Genomic DNA, 24,208 nt, shown 5'->3' with positions numbered 1-24,208 from the left:
ATCAACTATCTCCAAAAGTGATCAATCTGTCTGTCTTGCACAGAGTCAGACTGAAGCACAGAATTTTGAATGGAAAACAAAATACAGCTTATTAGCAAATAAGAACTAGGAGGAATTCCTAAAAGGAATTATGTTTTACTACAGACTAACAGAGGAGGAACCAACCTGACCAAATGTGCAGAGTTTTTCCCATTTAAACTTAAACAAAATTGCTGGAAGGTTATAGAAAGTTATCTGTTCATTACATGTTATTAGATTTAATGAAAAAAATCACAAAAAATTCATCCTTTAAATCCCCTCTTTTGTGATTTTAACAAGAATTATTCTGCTTTTAAGATGGGTGTTCTCTCTTTTGATATGAAATTCTAAATATGCATGGAACATGAAATTACTGACAGAATACTAATATTATCCTACTCCTAAGAAATTATATTCTGATTAATATCTACTGCTTCAATATGTACAGAAGAATTTATCAAATTCATTCATTGATTATTTGGGCTCTGGTCATAACAGACAGAAAAAGATTATCAAAAATTCAACAACTGTTGCTGAAATACAGAAAGTGCATATGTTTATGAAAGGAACAAAGATGAAAATGAACCATTTAACTATGCAAGAGAAACTGGGGCCTAAAGTTTCTAAGCAAACAAAACTTGTTAAGAAGAGTGTGCATATGTGGTTGCTCTTTTATTTGGATTCACATGCAAAAATGAGCCATCATTCACTTATTTTCCCCTCCCCTCACTCTCTGCCATTTATTTTTAAACAACTGCATAGCTGGGAACTTGGAACTGGGTTGGGCATTTGTGGAGATTTTTTAGCATTATTATAGGCATAGATGACCCATCACAGACCACAAAAATTATGTAATATTAAAAAATAGCATAAACATTCAACAACACACTGGAAACCTTAGGTACATTTTTAAGCTTATATCTCTGTCTAAATCCTGCACTTTGTTTCTAAAACCCACCATCATGCAAGAGAAAATGCAATTTTTTTTTCAGTATCTGAAAGACATTTGTTTCTGACTTATCTGCCTGACATTGATAAATGTATGAAATACCATTCATCTGTAAACGTCTTTCATTATTAACCTTTGATGTATTACATACATATATATCTAGGGTTTCCTCTTCTAATACAGGAAACTGATGACCAAAACCAGCAAACTTCACCTACCAGGCAGTGTAGGTTGACCAGCAGCAGCAGGAGACAGGGTCAGCATGCAATGACTGCAATGCCACAAAGTCATTATCAACACAGGGTGGTTAACATTTAAAGTATATAATTCTGATTATTTAGAAGCTTCTCAACTAGAGGGAAAAGTCCTAACTCTTATTCCCAGGAAACACCAAGATATTCACAACAGAAGGCAGATTTTCCTATCTAGAAAACATCTTCCTTTCAGCCAAGTATATTCTTTGGCACATAAGACATATTAACAAGGATCCAAAAAATTTACTGTGAGGTTCTTTACTTCAGCATGTGGGTAGAGAAAATAACAAATCTAATGGCAATTAGGAAGCAAGATATTCCACAGAGACCTCACAGTAATTTGACAAGAAGCAGTATTCTTTTCTTTAACATGTTTTTTGTCCTAAATCTTAAATATTTTCTACCAGATGCTGGCTGCTTATTCTGCCCCTAAAGAACCAGACATCCAAGTAGCTTTCATAGTTTTATTAAAATTCCATTTTTAAAGCTCTGCTTTCCTAATGTCAAGTCTATCTCCCCTCCTGACTAGCAGAACTTCCTAATAGCAGCAAAACTACTGGAAACCCTGCATGGAGCTCAGCCTCCTCTTGTAGCTGACAGCACAACAGCTTTCTACCCACTTACTCTCTTTTCTTCAAGACAGACAAAAAGGAAGGAAACTTCATCGGGAGGTAGCAGTTTAGAAACCTGACATTTCACTGCTTGATGCTCACTTTCATCAGCAGCAAGATCTTGACTTTAATACTGAAAAATAATGAAGAATAATGAATCAAAACTGACACTGTGTCTGCTTAGACTCATGGTGCCTGTACACTACCACAGAGAATAATAATTTCATTCTCTTTGAAAGCATTTTGCTATTGAATGAGAAGTACCTTTAGCTTTACCTACACATTGCCTATAGCAGTCGAGTCAGTCTTTGAAAAAGAGAATTCAAATATGATTCAGGTGCATTAATTTGTACTCAAAGGATTAATATAGAATTACATATAGGGTTTGATTGAAAAAGACCTCTAAGATGGGGTCCAACTATTAATCCAACACTACCAAACCCACCACTAAACTATGTCTCTAAGTGCCACATCTACATGTCATTTGAATATCTCCATGGACAGTGACTCAACCATCCCCCAGCACAGCCTCTTCCAATACCTAACAATTTTTTTGGTGAGGAAATTTTTCCTGATATCCAATCTAAACCTCCCTTGGTGCAACTTGAGCCCATTTCCTCTTGTCCTGTCAGTGGTTACCTGAGAGAACAGGCCAACCCCCGCATGGCTACAACCTCCTTTCCGGTAGTTACAGGGAGCAATAAGGTCCCCCATGAGCTTCTTTTTCTCCAGGATAAACACCCCCACCACTTCAGCCATTCCACACAAAACTTGTGCTCCAGATCCTTTACCAGCTGTATTGCACATTTTTCAGTATGTCTATTTCTTGCAGTTATATGACAGCACAGAGCACCCTGCAACATTAAATAAACTAGAGGAAAGTTCATATTGTGACGCAGTGCAACAAACCACACCAGCCTGATATGCTCATATGAAAGGAATCACAGTGCTTCTTGGAAATATTTTTTTCCATTTTATAATTTTAAAGTGCACTAACACTACTGAATAAAGTGAAGTTTTTCAAGGCTTATAGAAGATGAACTCTATCAGGTTTTAGCTTTGTGTTATTTTTATTGCTCCTTCTCCATTCTCCCTTTTCCATTTCATTCCACAAAAAAGAACTAAAAGCTATGTTTTAGTTTAGAAAATGAGAGGAGATATTTTTCCACTTACTACAGGTGTTTATATATACTGCCACACTTATATTCAGATGTACAGATAAGCATGTTTTCCAGCTCACACCAGTTACTGTTGTTTCCCTCTATTTATTTCTCTCAATGCATCAGGGAAAGGACATATTTTTAGAAGAAAATGGAAACAAAGCAAAGGAGAGCAAAGCAACAACACTATTCCAGAACAGAAAAATGGCTAAAATATTTGTCTGGTAGTTGGAAGACCTCAGGCAGATAGTCAAACATGCATAATTGGACTTGAGTCTCTGCCAGTCTAGCTTCATGCCAAGTCCACCCTGCTTGTTTTTCTAAGAAAAGGGGAGTTGTCGAAATCTTTCCATTTAGCATGAAAATGTATCATAAAACTTTATCACTCAAAACTGACATGTCACAGAAAGCTTGTTTCGAAGAATATTTATCCACAAAATGAAAATGTTTAAATAAAAATTTCCACCACTCCTACATACGTTTTTAGAAGGTGTCAAAATAATTCCTTCTGAAACAATTACAAAGCCAAGTCAAAATAAAGTGTATTTGTGACATGGTATTAAAAAAAGCACAGAAGGAATTCTTGAAGAGCCTCAGTGAAATGGTCACTCATGCTCACTAATAGTGCAAGAGAATTCCAAACCATTTTGAGGAGGTGATTTAAAAATCAGTTGGCACTGGTTCAAGTAGAATGCTAAAAATGCAAGGCAAACTCCATCCCTGGAAGTTTGTGTTTTCCCAAAGCTTGAACAGGAGTCCTTGCAAGGCTCAGATATTGCACAAATTATAAAAACCACCCGCAGAGCAGCATCAGGGACAGCCCTGTTCTGGTACTGCAGCCCACAGCTACAAAATTGCTGTCCTAGGATGCAGAGCAAACTGTGAGCAAGCCAAAAATTATAATGTTGATCGCATTCATTACTTCACATGTAGCTGCTCTTGATTTTAAGGGGATTTTTAGAGTACATTTTATTCAGATTCTCATTCCAGTTGTTCTTTGTAGGTTGGTGCTTTTCTGTGCAGATTTCTCTCCAACCCTGGTACAAAAGCCAGCTTCTATCATCCAATAAATTTCCCACCTTTCAAAGTGCTCTATGATCTTTCCTGTTTTCAACACCTTTTCTGTTAATACCCCATTTGCTACAGGTGCATCTCTTACACAAAATTTTCTGATTTTTTTCAGAAACATTGAAGATTTGGTTTTTGCCTCTGAATGAATACAGATATTGACTACAGTGTAGACAACTTAATCTACATGGTGGTTTAGTCACAAGTAAGAAGTAAAACAAAAATCATTGGAAAATCTTTATTACCAATATATTATTTTAATAGGAACTAATCTCTGTCTTTATTTTCTAAATATAATTTTCTTTTCTAGCCACTGAGTTGCCAAGATGGAAGTTTGCTGCAGTCTCTGTTCATTGTGGCTTATCAAACTACAAAACATATCACAAGGAGCACAGAAGGAAAGTCCAAGACTCAGAACTTGCAGATAATATGCAACAAGCAGTTAAGCAGTAGATATCAAGGGTAACAGTGTTGTCTGAGTGCCCTGTAGTACTGGGGAAAAAGAAACAGGCAGAACAGTCTCCCATATTTAACATCACCACTGTCTCTAGAAAACAAAATACATCCCTAACTGCAAAATAATGACAGACACCCAAAGAGAAGCAAAATCACTGAAATCACTGTGATTACCTAAGAGTGCTGGCAAACATTTCTGACTCAGATTTAGGTCAATATGTTGAGTCTGTACAAGGTGACATGGCAATAGTCTGAAGTCCTCTACAGTCAAATTCTAGCAAGAAACAATGTTTTTTAAAGGCAGATAATAAACACACAAAACTTTGTGATCAAATTATGAAGCAGCATATGGTAGGTAAATATTTTTTTTTCTTTCATTTCTATCACAGAGAGCCAACAGAAACCTTTCAGCACACATTATCCCTTACTATAAGTAGTTCCTCTTCCTCCTCAGTACTTACCACTCAGATGTAATTTTAAAGTTCATATTTTCTTACTCAGCTTGGTGGAAATAGCAACATGTCAGAACAGATAAAAGGAACAGATAAAGGACATAAAATTGTTAACTTAGTGTGCAGTGAAGTCCATTCCTCTTGTTTTCTACTTTTCTAAGCAAAGTGATAATAGAAAGAATATTTCAGTTTTGATAGAGCATCACTGAAAGACCTTGCAGAGACTTTGCAAACTGCTGCCAAACATTACTGCCTCACCAGTCTAATTACAGCCACATATCTCAGCTGGAGGTGGGGGAATAAATTTCTACCCAGGTCTTATGTCAGTGGAATATTTTAATTATGCCTTGAGCAGTGAGCTTTTGGAAAAAAAATATAGATCACAAAGTAAGCAAGGAAGCCCTTCCTTCTCTGCAACCATTTCTTAAAATGCCCTAAAATATCGATAAGCTATTTTGTCTCTCATTTCTTCATATCTGCCGTGGTCTTTTCAAATATATATGCCGGATATACTGGTTTTGTGCCAATAAACAACTTCAGGTGTAATCAAGTCAGCTGGGGAATGAAACTTTTGGCAGCCATAGGATCTACAGAGATTGTACACTGTACATTTTTTATGTTGGCCAATAGAGATTTTACCTTTTTATTTTCTCTCATCGAACTTCAGAATTCTAAATTTTAAAAATATTACATTTCCAAGACAAGCAGTACTGTGTTGTATTTCTAACATAAATCATCCTGAAATCAGACTTCAATTTATTGATTTGCCTCACTGTAACCAGTTCTACTCAGTTTCATCACCAAAATACTTCACACAAATGAAAACAATTAGAATGAGGGGAGGTTTTCCAAACAGTACCTGAATATTAAGAAAAATATTCTGCATTATTGCTAATGACTTCTATTCTTAAAACCTTCCTAAAGCTGAATTACATCTAGACTTGCACACAAATTAATTCTCTAAAAGCCTAGAGAAAGGGTTTGTGGTCTAATCTGCAATACATTAGAGGGATCTATGTCTGATTGATAGGCACTGCCCAGTAGTCATATTTTCTTTTCCCCTTTGAAATAAAGCCAATTCAAAAGTGACATCCATGAATTACTGGGTTACCTGAAGGTTAAGCCACTTAAGAGAAGGAAAAAAAAAATCATTTACAAGTTGAAAATCTATTTTTGCAAATATTACTTTCAGTCTAGGTTGAATGCTTCTAATGATATCACAGGAGCCCTGCAGAGAAAGCAAGATCATGAATAAGTATTTGATGCTCCAGTGTTCCATTGCCTGGATAAGAAGGATGCTGCCATTACTGCAAGCACATAAACTTTGATTATACTTCTTAAAGTCATTTGCTAAAGTGTAAAATAAAGTGCAAGAGGCTACATTAAGATGCTTCATTGAGTTTTAATCAAAGGGAGAAATGATATTTCTATTTACTATTTATCTTCAAAATGTGACTGATTTTTCCACTGATAATTGCTGAATTTTTGTAATGGTTAGTGTTAACTGTGTCTAGATATTAATACAATTTAGTTTTAATGATGTGCCAGTTAATTACAAAAATTTACTCACATACCCATGCAAACCCTGCAGTTCTGATACCATTTTTAGAAGGTAAACTCACTTCTGCTGACATATGCTTTAACAAGTAAAATATTAACAGAGTTAATGTTGTATTGAAGTCCTATTTTCTCTCTCACAATAATACTGTTACATTTCTTATTGCATTAGCTAAGTCTTTCAACATGTTCGTACAGTACACATAAAAAACACTGAATTGTGGAGTAGACAAAAAAGGAAAAGGGCAACATATAGTACAAATGTACATTGGCAATGTAAAAATAATATAAAAAATCAAATTTTAATAAATAAACGCTTTTCTGTTTAAAAAAAAAAAACTGATTCAATAATATCAAGCAAAGCATGGAAAATATTAAAAAAAGAAATGAAAGATTGAATAGTGTTCCACTTTCAAAATACATGAAAAGTGAAAAAGAAAAGGGAACAGAACCCCTCATCTTTTTACTAACAGCCAAACAGACTTAAATGTGAAGGTTTCTAACCAAATATTAGTCCTCTCAAATAACAAAAGATTGACTATATTAGTTAACATTTAATCAAATTGCTTTAATATGGTACTCTTATTTCTAGGGTAATCATTCACATTTTGGCAAGGTTGCTTAACCACTGAAATTTAGAGGCTTGGCATGAAATGTAAATTTGAACACCTTTTATCTGTAGAAAACCCCTGAGTTTATAAAATTGCTCTCTTGCCCTGGTGGTGGCAGTTGCACTGACTCCAGTTACAGAAGGGTGAAATGGAACACAGAAATGTGTCTCTAAATCATGAAGAAAAGCAACTGCAAGTTGAGCCAGTTGCACAAATTAATTCCACGAGTCAGTCACAAAATCACCACAAAACACAATTGTGTTTTGTTAAAACTCCCACATGCATGCACAGAATGCCATAGTGGCACTCATCCCATGAGGACACAGGGACAACGAGGGGCACATTCATTCTTTGTATTATTTCTGTTGCATTAAACAACAACAACAACAATAAAATTGAATGGACCCCATGAAAACATAGAAAATTGACTCAAGAGGATAAGAACTCCCAATAAATTTGTGAGCAAGGTTCCTCTCTCTCCCTGGTGTAAATCAACACTGACTTTTATGGAGTTACACTAGTCCATGCCAGATGGGGGTCTGAATTTCATCAAAAAAGACTTAACTATAGGAGGGAACAACAAGGAAACTAAGTTCCTCTGTCAGTAATTAGACATTAAAATAATAATAGCAACTGTAATCAAGAAGAAGAGGCTCCAGCATAAGTTTTAGCCAAAGCCATGCTGAGCTACAATAAGATTATAGAACACAATGCCAGAGACAATTCATAAACTGGGGAAAAGAAAAGGCTAATGACAGTGCTATCCAAATTGTACCTGGCAAGAGCACTGCAAAAACCACATCTGTTGTTGGGAATCCACTCTCCTTCTCAAAGGAAGAGCTACTTTAGGCTATTTCTTGTGGCTGTCCTGAAATGAAATATCAAAGTCAAACTGAATTTACTATTATATTCCAAATCCCAGAGAATGTCCTCAAAGTACTTCCTGGTTATAAGGATACAAAGTTCCTTTGTATATTATGAATACATGAGGAAGAGGCATGCTGTACCGAAGGCTTCAAAGTGTGGATTTTTAATCTTCAGGATTATAATCACAACTGCTCACTTTCAGCAAGCAAACTGAAATAGTACAGCTGAGGGAGTTTTAACATCAACTTTCATAACTTTATATAAACTTGGCACTTTATGTTTGTTCTCAAAATAAATCAGAGCGTTTCTATTTGTTCAGAAACATTGTGTCAGGATCTCAGAATAAAAAAAAAAAATCTGTATCTAATTCCTAGGATTACAAAAAAAAGGATGCAATACCTCCTGCCTGACCAGTTCAGGTATGTTGCATAGGTACATTCCAGATACAAGGCAATGCAATTACCAGAGCCATTAGAGAATTGCTAGCTATGCCTCCCCCACTGACAAGTTGCACTCAACAGAACTTGTTTTAATAATTTTCAAAAAGCAGTCAGCATCTGAAATTTATTGTATTAACAACTCAATGGGAAAAAATTAAAAGGGACTACTGACATTTTATTTTGTGAATTATAGAGTTTACGGACTTTAGAAACTGTGTGGAAAGGAAGGCCAAATTACTGTGAGCTTCTTAAATATTTTCAGAGACAAAATAGCCCTCTCTTTTAAAGATAACCCTTCCAGCTCAAAGATTAAGATTTACTGCATGCCTGGGTTTCAAATTTTACATGCTCTGCTGACAGTGTCTGCCTTTACCTGACTCAGTAGTACAATTCATACTCCAGGTATGTCTGCAACATGTTCATTTTAATAAACCTCTACTCAGTTTCCCATATTCTGCTGTCAATGATTTCATTGCAGTGCTTCATCTATCAGCAATTTCCTCTCTTCTATGGGGTCATGACAGAAGGTCACTCAGCACCACCACAGTTCATCTAAGTGTTCCTTTGTTTTCTTTTTAATTTTGTCACACTTTATAACCATCTCAAATTAAGGCAAAGCTCCACTGCTGTAGCTTATTGTTAAACAAAGGCAGTAGGAGTTAGAGCTCCCAACAAAGTATCTGTTGTTAGGTTTCGTAGAACATATTTTGTGAGGTTCTTGTTGAATCTAAGAATGACATACAGACTGTGCATCCTACAAACAGAGTAACAAAAAAAAAAAAAAAAATAAACCCCAAAAAACCAACCAAAAAACCAAACAAACAATAAAAAATCCCAGACAAGCCCAAACACCATCCACCAGCATTTTTCAGTGAATTACTAAAATGAAGCTGAGTTCCTACAGTCAGTGTAAAGGGGACATAAAGACTTGGGAACAAAGTTAGTCTTCAGTGTTTAGAAATAAAAGTGGAACGTGAAGCTAAAGAGGGATTTCTGGACCATTGGGCTTGGTTCCATAGCAGCCTAGACAGAAGAGTCCAGTGCTGAGCTCTTGAGACACAAGCTGAAGAGCAGCAGCACATCAGGTCACACCTTTAGTACTCTCAATGTCCAGTCAAGCAAAGAGAATACAATGAAAGAGAATGAAAAAGAATTAAAATAATTCCCACCTATGAAACTTCATATAATTCATCAAACAATCCTGTCAGATCCAATTATAGCCTTCTCTAGAGATTGAGTGTGAGTTACCTACCTCCACAACCATTATGCTGTAGTTGGGAGGGAGAAGAGCTACTAAGAAACATTCACACACTCTCCAACTGTTTCCTATAATTTGTAGGTCTGAGATGAAGAGCAAGGCAGGGTTTTTAGCCCACAGTAACTTCACACCCAACAAGACCCTACCTTCAATGAAAAGTAACGCGTCCTTCAAGTCCTGGAACTCACAGAGAATACATGCATCCCACCTGTCCTGTCCCTTTGATATAAAAAGACGTAAAAACTATCAGGAGAGACAACCCACCCATCTGTAAAAGTCACAGGGCAAATGTTTTTTTTTTCAGCTGCCTCTAATGAACTCTGGTGTTTTCTTAAAAATAATTCATGTGGAGAGAAATTATTTGGTTCCTTTCCAGGTAGCAGTGATAGGCTACTTAGTTTCAGGTAGCAAAAAAAAGGAAACTGCTGTCAAACAAATCTCTAAAATTCCAATTCTCCAAAATCCTTCTTCAAGGATTATTGGTTTTCACAGTAACATCACGTCTTGGAGTCCATGATATTATTTTATCTTGTTTTAGCTTTGTTTTTCTTTGAATTCTTGATAGTTATCTGAGGAGCAAGCCATAGTTTCCTTGGCTTAAAAAAAATGTGCCTTTGTAAATGATGTGCTAATGATCTTTCTCAGCTTCATGCTTAACTCACTGAGATCTATAAATCACTCTCAGATACTGTCTCATGGAAGATAATAACTCAAAATAGAAATCTCATTTAATTCCACTGCAATTAAACCAATTAATATATCATGTATCTTTTCAGACACCACAAGAAGTTTTTCCACCTTCCCCAATATTTTGTACTGCCCTCTGTCTTCTACCTGATCCTGCAGCAGAGCATCTTTAATCCATGTTCATTTTTCAGGGCAATGGCAGAAACAATTTCTTTCTATGAAGCCTCATGCCTTCCTGCACTTTTTTTTTGTTTTTCCTCCCAGGGCTGTGTCTTTCCCCTGTTTAAAACCACTCTCCAATCTGCAGAGCAACAAACTTTAGCCTTGTTCTCTGCCCCTCACCACTCTATGAAACACATTTTATTTTCCTTTTACAGTTAAGAGCAAATGCCTTTCCCATCAAATGCATTGATAGTTGAGTGATTTTGAACATATATAGTATATGAACATATACATATATTTTGAACACACATTATGTACAGAAATACTAAAATATTGATCAACAGTAATCAGAAGAATACATAAGACAAAATTGCAAAACCAATACATGTTCTGATTAATTATCTTCACTCACTAAAGTTGCATTATGTAGCAAATATGATCCATATTAAAAGCCATGGATGCAAACTGATAATTAAGTCCAAATTTGTCAAGATGCAAATTTGCTGATGAATATAGATTATTTTGGTTACAAAAATAATAATAAAGGCATCACAATTATATTCTTCCAAGAATACAGATGGTACTGTCATACTGAGTGCATCTATGCTGCTTTTAAACTGCTGTGACATGGCCAAGCACTAAATTACAAGATTATTCTGTGAGAGGAAAGACATTTACTACTTGTGCAAGAGCAGCCACTATTGTATTCTGCTAATCATCCTCATCTCTGAGGCACAGGAGATATATATATATATATATATATATATATGTACATACACAACGTACCAGAAAACACTCAAAGAACCACAGGCTAAATTTAGCAAAGTCTGGAACATATTATTATACAACACTACAACACATCTACTATTCTTTTTTTTCCTGACAACGAACTAATTTCTAGAACAGTATTTTGTTTGAACTCTCTCAAAAATCCTTTTTAATGGTGAGTGAAAACATGCTGGAATGTTTAATGGTCAGATTTTAAAATTAAAACTCTCTTGGTAGTTAAAAGATTGGATATACAGTTTTTGGTGTACTCTTGTTCTGTCATTAGACTATCCTTATCTTAAAATCAGGAAGAAAGATTAACCTCCTAACATTAAGGATATCCTTAACATTAAGGATAATGTGGTTCAGATTGATGGTCCCTTGAAATTTAAGGTTAAGATGATGACAAAAAGAATAGCAGATCCTGGGAAATTGTACACCATTCTATTTTCTGGAACATGTATGCCTTTGTTTGAAGTAACATTATTATGAAGAAAATAAGTTACAGCCTTCTTTTAACCTTCCAATTATTTTTAGGTAACATTCACAGAGATAACTGCTCAAAATTTATTTGACCATAACTCTTGAAGGACTTTAGTATCTAGTTCCAGAGGAAAACTCAGAACATCACAAGTGAAGAAATGCATGTCTAAATTTTCAGTCTTGGATACCATGCTCTGATCAAAACCTTTTTACTGTAAGATCATGAAATTTAAAACTACTCTCCTGGGTCCCTTTGAATGAATTTCTAGCTCAGTAGTCTCCTTCTCCACAGCAGAAAGGTGGGAATTTCCAACAAAAAGCCCCCCTGTGCATAACCAGATAACATTGTGGCGGCATTAATTTGAAACATTCACTGGCTCCTGATTTTCCCAGCACGAGGCGCTGGTTTTGTATGAAATGATGCTATCTTTGGAAAAAAACCCAAACAACTAGATATCCACACACAGTAGCAGCTATCCCCAGAAGTAACTCTTACAAGCAGACGATACACAGAGACAAAACCTCTGTTACTGGACAATTCATTTCTCCCAAAGGCTGGTTCCATCTTCTGATCCTACTCTGACTTCATAATGAGATAGGTTTGGGGCATGTATCATGCCTAACCCTCATTTTCTGTCTGCAGCTGAAAGGGAAATTAGGCATGTGTTTCAAGTGGGAACTGTGCATGCTCTAGCATAGACAGAGTTTGGGGTATTTCACTGCCATCAGATGTCTATAATACACTAAGTGACCTGACCCATGTCCAAAATCAAAATTCTATATTATATACACGTGCACATTCAAGTAAACTTTTTTGAAATTGCTATTATTTGCAACTACAATTCTAACATCCATGAATCTGTCATAAGCTAGTGTGGTGGTTTGACAGGAAATGTGTTTTTTGGGATGCTATGGTTGGGCCAATGGACGTTCAGACTTTAATATTGGCATTTAACCTGGCCATTGGGACATGGACACGCCTCTGAGAACACGGGGTTAAAAGCAGAGCTCTCCCCTGGGAGGGTTCTCTTGGGTTTCCGGCGGGAAAGAGTTCGGGTCTCTCCCCTGGCCCAGCTGCTGGCTGGGCAGGGGGAGGGGAAAAGCCATGTGGCCGAGAGAGGTAGGCCTGAGCCCCGGGGTGGAAGGGTGGAAGAGAGAGAGAGACCGGGAGCCACCGGGCAGCCCCCACTGAGAGACACAGAGAGAGAGAAAGAGAGAGAGCCGCTGCCTGGGACTGTAACCTTGAAACTGGATAAACATGGGCCTGTGCCGGCAGCACGGCTGGGAAGGAGAAGAGGGGGGGGTTCAGCCGGCCGCTTGTAGGAGCTTTTAACCCCTTTTTGGAGAATGAGAACTTTACAGAACATTGACCTTTCCTAGAAGAGAGATAGAGTGGAAGATGAGGAAGGAAATGTGCAAGTGTGAGAGAGGTCTGGGCGAGTGAGAGATAGTGGAAGAATAGAGAAGAATCCTAGTGGGAAGAGATGATGGAGTGGCTTTTGCTGGACTCTTTTTGTACAGCCATGGACAGAACCATGTTCCTTGTGATACAGAGACTGCATCTAGGGGGAGGCAATGCCTCAGAACCAAGAGGGTTCAGTGTTGGTGCCCCTCGGCCCCAGGGGGTGAAAAAATATGGGGGGGACAGGTGTCCCAAAGGAGAGATTGTGGGGACAGGTGTCCCAAAGGAGAGACTGTGCCTTTTTTGGATCGGGACAAAGCATCCTTAAAAGACAACCCTAGAAGCAGCTCTGGTCTGTGTTCAGTGGTGAGAGCACTGGACATGAAAGGAAGAAGTCATGATGGCAGATGTACTCCGGGCGGTGCCACGAGTGACACAGAAACACACGAGGCTTCAGCTGTGTTTCCAGGGGAAGCCCATGGTACAAGAAGGACTCCTCTCCTCTTGATGAACTGAGGATTGATTGTCTAAAAGGTGGTGCTGGACCAAGAGTTGGTGATTTGAGGAATAGATGTATTGTGTTGGAAATTTGGTGGGGGGAGGAGGAAATGCATTTGTGAGGTTTTCATTTTCCCTGTGTGTGTGTTCCTTTTTATCTGTAGTTGTAGAGTAGTTAATAAAGTTCTGGTTCTTTTTTTTTTTCCCTAAGTAGGAGCCTGCTTTGCTTATTCCTGGTCACATCTCACAGCAGCTACCAGGGAGAAGGTATCTTCATGGGGGCACTGGCATTGTGCCAGTGTCAAACCATGACAGCCAGCTACTTTTAAACTCACCAATATTAATCTTTTCAGCACATTAAATGCACAGCAGTGACAAGAAGTCCTGATATTAAAAATAAATAATCTCAAGAGGTAAAAACAAAAACTCTAGCATAGACAGAGTTTGGGGTATTTCACTGCCATCAGGTGTCTATAATACATTAAGTGGTCTGACTCATGTCCAAAATCAGGATTCCATATTATATGCATATGCACATTCAAGTAAATTTTTTTGAAATTGCTCTTAATTACAACAGCACTTCTAACACCCATGAATCTGTCACAAGCCAGCTAGTTTTAAACTCACCAATATTAATCTTTTCAGCACATTAAATACACAGCAGTGACAAGAAGTCCTGATATTAAAAATAAATTAATTTCAAGAGGTACAAACAAAACCATGTCTACTTTAGTTGAATTCTTCATGATATACCCCTCAGCATGGTCTCTGCATTTGTAGTTTGGTAGGAATTTGGCAGTCCTTGACTCTCAGCATAGAAGTGAGAGATCCCACTCTGTGCCCACTTGTGGCAAGAAGTCATTTACACAAATCACTTTGCTGGGGGCAAAAAGGAAGGGGGCAGGAGAGGAATTAAATTATTTAGCCACTGTGATCCTCCCAAGAATTAAGAGACTTAATTATTTCAAATCAAATCCTAACTCAAGTTCCTCTTAGAAATCACTTTAAGTAATTTTCAATAGCGACATTGCAAGCTGATTTCTGCAGAACTTAGTCCTAAGTAAATAACAATTCTTCTTAACTTTGAATTGTATTAAAAATTCCAATGGCTAGCTGCTAGTTTCTATTTCATTATTTTGAAATTATAATAGACTTCTTTTTTATATTGAAGTAGAATGTCAAATGTCTTACATATGCACTTCATGTGTAAAAGTAGGCAGGATAACAGGAGGGCCATATGGACTAAAAATGAGTATTTCACAAGACACTAAGCATTAGACATAGGTAGGAAAATACACTGGTTAAAGTGGGTGCCAAGATTTTAAACAGAGATTGAACATCTACCCCTACTTTTTGTACACCACAGAGAACTGAGTTCATTGTATATCTGCAGTAACTTGAGTGTATTTAGACTTGCAAGTTTAACCAGCTGTTTTAATTTCAGTGATGTTTCACAATATTGTTTCTATTTAGTCAAGCTGATGCTCAGCATTTCTGAAAATAAAATCAATATTTCGATGCCTCAATGTAGACTGGAGCGGCTTTTGAGTGACAAATTTCATTTCATATTACCACTTCATCCCACATCTCTATGTGGATTTCCTACAGAGAATGCTTTGGAAGCATTGCAGCATTAATGCCCAAGTTTCACTGAGTCAATGTAGGACTTCATCCACAACTAATTTCTATATGTATTGGAAGCTCACTCTCATAAGCTACATAGTAGATCTCTAGAATTCACAGAATTCACAGAGTTACTAGGTTGGAAGAGACCCTAAAGGTCATCAAATCCAACCCAGCCCCAACACCTCAACTAAACCATGGCACTGAGTGTCACATCCAGTCTTTTCTTAAACACATCCAGGCATGGTGACTGAACCACCTCCCTGGGCAGGCCATTCCAAAACTTTATCTCTCTTTCTGTGAAAAACTTTTTCCTAAAAAAACTTTTTAGTTTCCAAAAATCTTTTATCCAGCCTAAATTTCCCTTGACACAGATGAAGACGCCCTCTGGTTCTGTCAGTTGCTGCCTGGAGCTTTCTCCAGACCAACCCCACCTGACTACAGCCACCTTTCTGGCAGTTGGAGAGAGTAATAAGGTCACCCCTGAGTCTCCTTTTTTCCAGGCTGAACACCCCCAGCTCCCTCAGTCATCCCACACAGGGTTTGTGTTCCCAGCCCCTCACCAGCCCCGTTGCCTTCCTCTGGACATGCTCCAGCATCTCAATGTCCTTCCCAAACTGAGGGGCCCAAAAACTTCATGTTCTAGGCTAAGAAGCAGTAATGTAGTACTCCATCCTCTTTTAATTTTGCATTTTCTTGCAGGTGATATTATTTCTTATTTGTGACACACCCATTGTGTAATATTTATAGAGGCGTAGAGTCTTTACCATAGTACTTTTGTACCCTTGTGTTGTAGTCACTCATGTCAAAAGCAGCAGATACAGAACAGTGCAGCATGAGAAAGCCATTTACCTAAGATCATTTGGAATTTGGAAAAGGTCACAAAAAGTGAATACAAAGGCTGTTTCAGGCCTTGGAAATGAAGCAGGTAGTGTTTATCTTACCTTCATGCGGCAAGCAAACTTAGCTCCTAGAACTTCAACTTGGCTTTTTGAAACATCATAATTTTTTTTAATTACAGCAGTGAGCTGGAGGCGTTAAGTAGCTCCTCGTTTCTTTTTTTAATAATTCCTTCAGACTGAGAGGAAAAGCCTTCCTAAGCCTGCAGCACAACACTGCTTGCAGCAAGGCTGTACCTGAATTAGCAAACCAGCCCTGACTCCCATTGATGGGACTTGGCATGGGGAGAATAGAAGACTGTTCCTAGTATGTCTTAGAGAAAAGGATAATGAGAAAATAAAGGCACGAAAGTAAAACATTTAAATGTATCAATACAACTCAGGATTTAAAAAAAAAATTATTTGACGCTTTATATTATATTATTTATATTTATAATATAAGTGCCAAAAATTTGCACTTGTATTATAAAATATTATGTAAAATATAAAATGCTGCATTGGGTTTGCATGGAAAGGCTTTTGTACCTGGATGGGTGCTACAAGGGTAGGTCTGTGAGATGCTGCCAGAAGCCTTCCCCATGTCTGATGGAGCCAGTTCCAGCTGGCCCCAAGTCAGACCTGTCCCTGAACAAGGCCAAGCCCATCAAGAACAGTGGCAGTGCCTCTATCATAACAGTGCTACACTAAAGAGATAACTCATTTGAAAATATATTAATACTTAGGTATTACTGTCCTTGAATGATGGTGCACTGCATCCTTAGATTTTAATTTACTCACCTTTTTTTAACCTTGTGCTTCATCAGGCATCTGTAATAATTGCCAATAATCCTCTAACTGAAGATAAACATGATTCAAGCAGACTCAAGTGTTTATGAATAGTTTTATATCTTATAACCTGAGGTTAAAACAAAAAACTGCCTCTCACATTTCTCCGGGCCCAATTTTACCAAATACAAAATGGTCCAGTCAGAGGCTATGGTATTACAATTGCAAGAATTTTTCAATGCTTAGAGGTTTCAACATTTTTGTTAGTAAGTGGATGCTTCTGGCACACCAAATTAAAGGAAAAGAACAGGGAAGAATTTTCTTATTTAAGTTAAAGCCATTACAAGGAAAGCGATCAACTCCTAGAGGCATTTGTCATTTTGGAAACACATTTGTGTTTCTAAAATGAGTTTTACTGAATTTATTGCAAAATATTTGTAGTATAGATATTTCAACTCTAATTCAGTATTTAAATACTTAAATAAGCAAGTGAATTATAAGCCAGCTTTCTGCCAACTGCAGAAACTGTTTATTTTTTCTCTAAAATAGTACTATCAGTTTTTTCAAACTCTTTTCATAAAAGAGAATGCTTCAGTGAGTCAAATAATTTTCAATATTTAGAGAGATGAGCACTATAACTCAAATAAAGCTTCACCACTAATTTACAAACATATATTATGCCATTTTCCTCAATATTTGCTTCCATTCTGCCTTTATGCATTTTAATATTGTTTGGGGTTTTTTTTTCCTGAAGCTGCTTTCAGGAAAGTATTTTTTTTCCTTAGGTTTCTACAACAACAGCAAGCTAACTGAACTGTGTCAGTGTGCAAATCTAGAAGCTGTTCTCTATAGTTTTCCTACCTCATGTACATCACTTTACATTCAGACCCTGATTTCCTTTGTGTTATTCTCTCTAGTTTCAGAAACAGCCCTTTTAAATTGCAGTTGTCTTCCCTGGGCTTGGCTCACCTTGATACCTTCACTGGCTAATCCTTCACATTTGTGATCTGTCTTCTTCTTGAACACTCCCACACCCTGTTTTTCCTGTTGTTTACATCTGAAGTCAATTACTACGGCACAAGGGTGTGTGTAAAAATACATACGTGTGCATATATATATATATATATATGTATTTGTATAACATGTCTTCTGTTTAGTTGGCTTGCTTTAGAGCATTTCTCAAATTTGTCATGATCGTTTAAAGTTCTAGGTCTTCAGACATTTCATGACTGAGTTCAGTCAGAGTAACTTTAGGCCTATAATCAGCCTTCCCTGATTTTTGTTTTTTGCCTTTTTTCTGATAATCTCTGATAATTGTTTACCTTTACTAGCAAAATAGCATTTTATCCATCAATTCTAATGTATCTACCTATTTTAATATCTGTATTTATAGACAGCCTTCATTTCTGTTCATTAGTTAGTTTGAAAATATGTTTCGATTTTTCTTCTATTTCTCACAAATCCTACTGTTGTTTATTTTATTTCCTGTCTGCTGGCTACAGTGAGTTAGATTTTTGAGGGCTCTTTTCTCAGTTCAATTGCTTGAAATTTGCTATTTAGCTATGTAAGTTTTTTTATTCTCATTTTGTTCAGTAGCACAACACCTCCTGAGACACTATTACTGTTTTCTTAAGTAGAAGAAATGCCAGTAGAAGAAAGGAGTTTATTTTCCTTAGGGCTTTTCTATGAGTTCCCTCATTTTCTTAAATCTGTCTTTCTCAAGTTTATCATCACTCCGGTGTTTTTGTGTACATAACTTTCACATGATATGGATTGTAATAACATTGTGATTATCACTGTTTTGCAGTGCTGCCAGCACTGCAGTTTAAATGAGCACCTGTGTTCTACTTTATGAGTGCAAGAGGTATTCACACCACCCAGCTCTGGACAGTCAACTCAGCTCAGCTCAGACACAATTTCCCCAGCTTCCCTACATTGTCAATAAAGACAAAAAAGCACACCTGCAGGAGGTGATTCAGGAAAAAATACCAATTGTCAGAAGCTGAAGTGTACATCCCATGTGAGGTGAAATATTCTGGCTTCCATTTAACTCACCTGGCTTGCTGCTTTGGTGTACATAGCCCTTGAGAGCGATGATCTGCTTCCTCTGAGTGTGTTCACATTCCGTGGAGCTAGTAGGGAAACAGGCATTGCTCATGCAGCTAGAAGGGAAGAAAAATGTTATCTGTTCTAATTAGATGACATTAAATAATAATGTTCTAATTTTAATTAGGCTGTCTCTTAAAAAAAAAAGCAATTTGTCTAAGCAACATCTTTATATTTTCATGTAGTCTTCATAATGATGAGATAAAACCTTGTGTTGTCTGGGAGTCAAATTACTCAAGTGCTTCTGAAAAGGAACAAACTTTCATTGAATGCGGTATTTTTTCTACACAATTATCAGAAAAGCTACAATACACACCAAGAGATTTGAAACTAACATGTCAAGTAAATTTTTAAATATAAAAATATATATACACACAGTTAAAGTCTTATTGTCTGTTTGTTTGAGAGACTCTCCAAGGCTTAAATATTAAGGGGAATTAGCATTTGTGTCAACTGCAGTTGTGTGAGCTATATGTCCCACAACAAAACAGCTCTGCAGCTAATGTTCCTATCACTGAGGAACCATAGCTATCCATTACTACCCAAAGACAGATGTGTAAGTTTTGGCTCATAAAAACTGGATGAAGGAAACTAATGGGACACTAATCTCCTGGCATCTCATGGGACAAAGAGAAAGTGAATAAGATTTTTAAAGACTACAAAATTTGTTTCCTCTGCAAACGCCTTGCAAAATGTTATAAATAAATCATCAGTTTCATCATGGTTTGACTTTTGGGAGCATCACAATGACAGAATGAAAAGAACCTTGTGTTGGAAGCCTGGGACTGCAAAAGCATCTATTGGTCTGTGACCAAACTCCCGTCTGCAGGCACGAGCTTCTGGGAACAGGTATTTCATCAGCCTCTCATTGATGACAATTATGTGATATTTACAATTTCAAAACAATGCAGATAGAGCTCTCACGCTATAAAACTTTAACGAGCAGCATGTTTTGTTGGAAGTGTCATAAAACTTTCATCAAAGTTCAAAATATTCCCAAGAAAACAGCTCTGTCTTTGACAAGAAGATCAGAAATTTTCAGTTTAGATCAAACACTGTGAAGAGGAAGAGAAATGTCGTCTGTTATAATTATTAGGATACGATAATTATACTTTTACAAGCTCAGAAAATTTTTAAAAAGCAACTCAGTAAATATTGTAAAATCTAGTATTAAGATTAACTTTTATAGTTTTCCTTACAAGGAAGATGAACAAAGTCATAGTAGCTAAAACCAAACAACAGTGGTAGGAAAGAGAATTTTGATTAAATATGTTTTTACCATTTCTCAGAGAGGCTCCACTGAAAAGCTGGCCACTCGGGAAAATGAAATAAAATAAGGAAAAAAAATTGAAATAAATTATTTCTTTATTTAATTCTGGAACAGTTCCTTTTTTCCCTAGGTAAAATTCCTTTACTCCTTTCCCATAGCTGATGTTGTAGGCAATCTTACAGAAGCAGGAGGTACTGAGTTCACTGAACTTTACAGCAGTTCTTCACTGTTAAATTGCAGCTTCCCTATCCAGTGGTTCCATGAATAATCCAATAATCAACCTTATGACCTTTGAGGTATTAAGAATTAAAAGAAATCAAGGCAGAAATAAGAACTAAGTATTACAGTGTGACAAAAGTTAGGATATAATTAAAGAAAGGGTGAAAAACTCTCCCAGCAACAGAAGAGAGTGTGGGTGAAAAAAGGAAACATTCTACAGAATCACATACATATTCTGGGAACATAAAAGGAAATTATTTCCTTTCAGTACAACACACAGGCTAACAATGATTCCATGAACCACCTTTGTGTACAAATCACAACATGGCTTGTCCTTTGTTTCTGCTCTGCTCTTCGGTGGCACATTCCAGCACAGGCCATAAGGAGATTGTTTGCTGCACTCTGTTATCCATCCCTGCCTTGTTTTCCACACTTTGTGTTGCCTCCATAGCACAAATCAGGGTGCTCTGCCAGTTCATGGAGCCTATGGCTATCCTCCCCCAAAACCTATTGAGGTCTTCACCTGTTCTGCAGCAGCTCTTGGTTCCTGAATTTTTATTCAGTTGGCATTAGCCTGCCAAAGGACTGAAATGGAAATAATGGTGACAGCCTCCCCCATTTCTCTAAAATACACCTCCTGCTTCTTCTTTCCTTGGAGAGAGAAGCCTATACACCATGGTTATATCAGCCTCTCCAACAGCAGGTAGAAAGGTTCAAACTTGGTAATCCAGGCCTAGATCCTCAGGCCTTTGCTTGAACATATCCCTCAAACTAAGCCAAGCAATGGTGACAACACCTCCCTTCCACGTTAAAACCTGCCCCCAGGTTTCAAACACACAGCAGCAACTCCAGGTTTTCCTCCAGTCACCTACTTTAGGTCCTAAAATTCAGGTATGAATCACACTTTTTGTGTAAATCCTTAGTTCTTTAGTCTACTAGAGACATGAAGGGAATATTACTCTGTTAACAACAAGGTGGTATGAAGTACTGCTCAGAGCTGCAATGTGACCCTGAAAGCCCCCAGATGCCATTAAAATTCTGGGTTTGGGTACTCATATCCAAACCAGGCAGCTTCTTAGCATGCCTGAAAGTCAAATAATTTTGCCTTCAGAAGTGAAACTATCAATTAGGTTAGATAATTCCAGGAAGTACCTTTAGCAAGTAGCCAAACTCCTGGTCCTTGGCAATTTGCAAGTAAAAACTGAGACCTGGCTTCCTAAATGTGGAAATGAGGTGGAATTAGGAGAGGTTTAAATTCTTGCTATGCCTCTGTATGCGTCATGTATTGACTAGTGGACATAGTGTCAGACTCACTAGAACTTACTGCTAGAAATGAAGATTTAGTGCTCATCTCATTCATGTCCAGGGTATCACAGTCTGTGCTGGCACTGGTCTCTGCACCAGATTATTTTAAAAGCAATTGCTAAACTGGAACTGAAACAAGATCTAGGTTTTGGTTTTAGGTACTATCCCTGCTCTCCAGTTTGCCTTTACTAGGTGTAGCTATCCATACTACACATTCTTGAGAGCCATGAGTCACATATTCAAAATTCCTTTACATCCTAAATGGCTATGAAGTGAAATGATAAAATGCTGTTTGAGCTGCAGAGTAATTAAAGCAGGTCTTCATTTCCCACTGTGACTCAGGAGGGCAGAGGAGTAGGTGTCACTGCACTGCAGTCATAAGATCCCCAAATTCACCTCATGCCTCCATCCCCCGTATGGGAACGGCAGAATGAGTGCTGTAGGATGGGGCAGGATTGTTCATCTTCAAACCATTTCATCATTGCTCCAGTGTAGATGATTGGAACATTTTTAAATCTGGTGAATAGATACAGATATTCCACAGCACACCTTTAGTTGGCCTGCCTCTTCAGTCTTTCCATGCAATCATCTCACTTCTCTTCCTCTGTCAGAACTGCATTTTTAACCACTCATTTCTTTTCACTTGTGTTTGTATGTCACAGGCTTGCATTTATTCACTGTGTATTTATGTAAATATTTTGTTCAAAATACCTGGGTTAACAGAAAAAGTCAAGCAATGTAAATGTTTACCTCATTATATATATTCAGCACACAAATTAAAGTAACCAAAGTTTTCTGAATGGTGCTGGGGACTTGAATAAAACAAACAGGGGCAGGATGGCAACAGTGCAAGGTTTTCAGTAAAAATAGTAGGGATCATTGAGTTAAAGAGTTGCAGAAAACTACTCATTAAACTAAGAGAGAGAGATAAAAATGGATTCATTTAATTATGCACTTGGGTATATAAAAATGCTTAATACAAAGAAGTTAAGTTATGCTAGTTAAAAGTTTATCTCCCTTTCCAGAGATCTCCATGCTTTTACACAACAAAGACATTGCCACGGATGCTGGAAATATACTTGGCTAAATAATAAAAATAATGTATTCATGAGTAAATTATTCAGAGATTGACAGGAAAAATGTTGAATAAATTATTCACTGAATATTATTTAATAATCTAGAGAGCTGGTCAAATAATAGAAATATGTATTTCAGATAATTCATTCAGAGAGTAATGTCAAAATCCTTTGGCTAGGATTTTCCTAGTCCATTAGGAATAAATAATTTGACAAGTTATTGATTATAGCTCATTTCTGTATTAAAACAAAATTCAGCAGGAATGCAGCTAAGCAGAAAGATACATAATTGACAATAAAGTGTCATCATCCTGATGATGAAAATCTTTTATCGTGCATGCAAACACAGCCTGTGTTCAAAAATTGCTTCAAACAGTACTTACATTCCACATTAGTCCTACTTCTGGGGTGTTTTAAGATATGCAAGTCTGTGTAAATGAGTGTTATCAGGCAGCACAGTGGGGCTGGGCAGAATCCTGCCAGCCAGCAGTGTGGGGCTGGACAAGTTATCTACCCTTTCCTTTAAAAGATTGTGATTCATTTTCCTCAATGTCAGTAAATCAGTTAACTTTGATATCAGAGAGCAAAAGCAAGCAGCACCTTTCTTTCTGCATGTGTTTTAGCTTAGGTTTCAAGGTATTTGTGCTCAAACAGCTGAAGTGAGAAAAGGAACTAGACTTCTTTATACACCTTCACAAAGGCATTTCATAACAGAAGTTTTTCCTAGGAGCAAATCAGTGAAGAAGGGGAAAGGCCATGGTTTGTGTGGGGAGTGCTCACAATGCTGCTGCCACCCCAAGGTACACCCAAAAGGCACTTAGGAGTTTGTTTTTTTCTGAGTGCTTTTCTTGTGGGAATGTGAATCAGCACTGTATCTGGTGCAGTGCTGTCATATGAAGCCACAGCTGAACTTTGAAGAATAGACAATTGGAAAATGGCGTCTTTTCTTCATCAAAAGCTCTCCTCGTCCTAAGGAAGCCAGCTGAATATCTGCAGGAAAGGCCAGTCTGCCTCCTCCACACTAAATGCACATAATTTTTCCTTTTCCTCAATTCACCTGGCCAGGAAAGCTCAGACAGTGAGTACTTCTCTCTTAAATATCCTATGCATTCTCTTCCTGCCATACTAGACATTAGATACATTTATAAAGACTGCAAGTTCTTAATACTGAAGAGCTGGCAGAATGGATTGAGAAACTGTGCATAAAAAGGTAAAACACAATGCAGAAGTTAATTATCTGAATC

At 37.3% G+C, this 24,208-nt stretch overlaps 1 long non-coding RNA gene across 1 annotated transcript in view; it reads right to left on the bottom strand.

The window, feature by feature from the left end:
- The window catches only part of LOC136556035 (uncharacterized), a 90,941-nt gene that overhangs the window by 66,072 nt on the left and 661 nt on the right, over window positions 1-24,208 (bottom strand). The window contains exons 3-4 of the long non-coding RNA XR_010783572.1: window positions 22,438-22,599; window positions 19,044-19,150 (exon numbers count right to left, since the gene is read on the bottom strand). This is a non-coding gene — a long non-coding RNA (uncharacterized lncRNA). The remainder of the gene's footprint in view (window positions 1-19,043; window positions 19,151-22,437; window positions 22,600-24,208) is intronic.

Source organism: Molothrus aeneus, chromosome 4 (assembly GCF_037042795.1).
Source record: "Molothrus aeneus isolate 106 chromosome 4, BPBGC_Maene_1.0, whole genome shotgun sequence".
NCBI lineage: Eukaryota > Metazoa > Chordata > Aves > Passeriformes > Icteridae > Molothrus > Molothrus aeneus.
The sequence above is the reverse complement of the archived record's forward strand: the minus strand, read 5'-3'. Positions and strand labels throughout refer to the sequence as shown.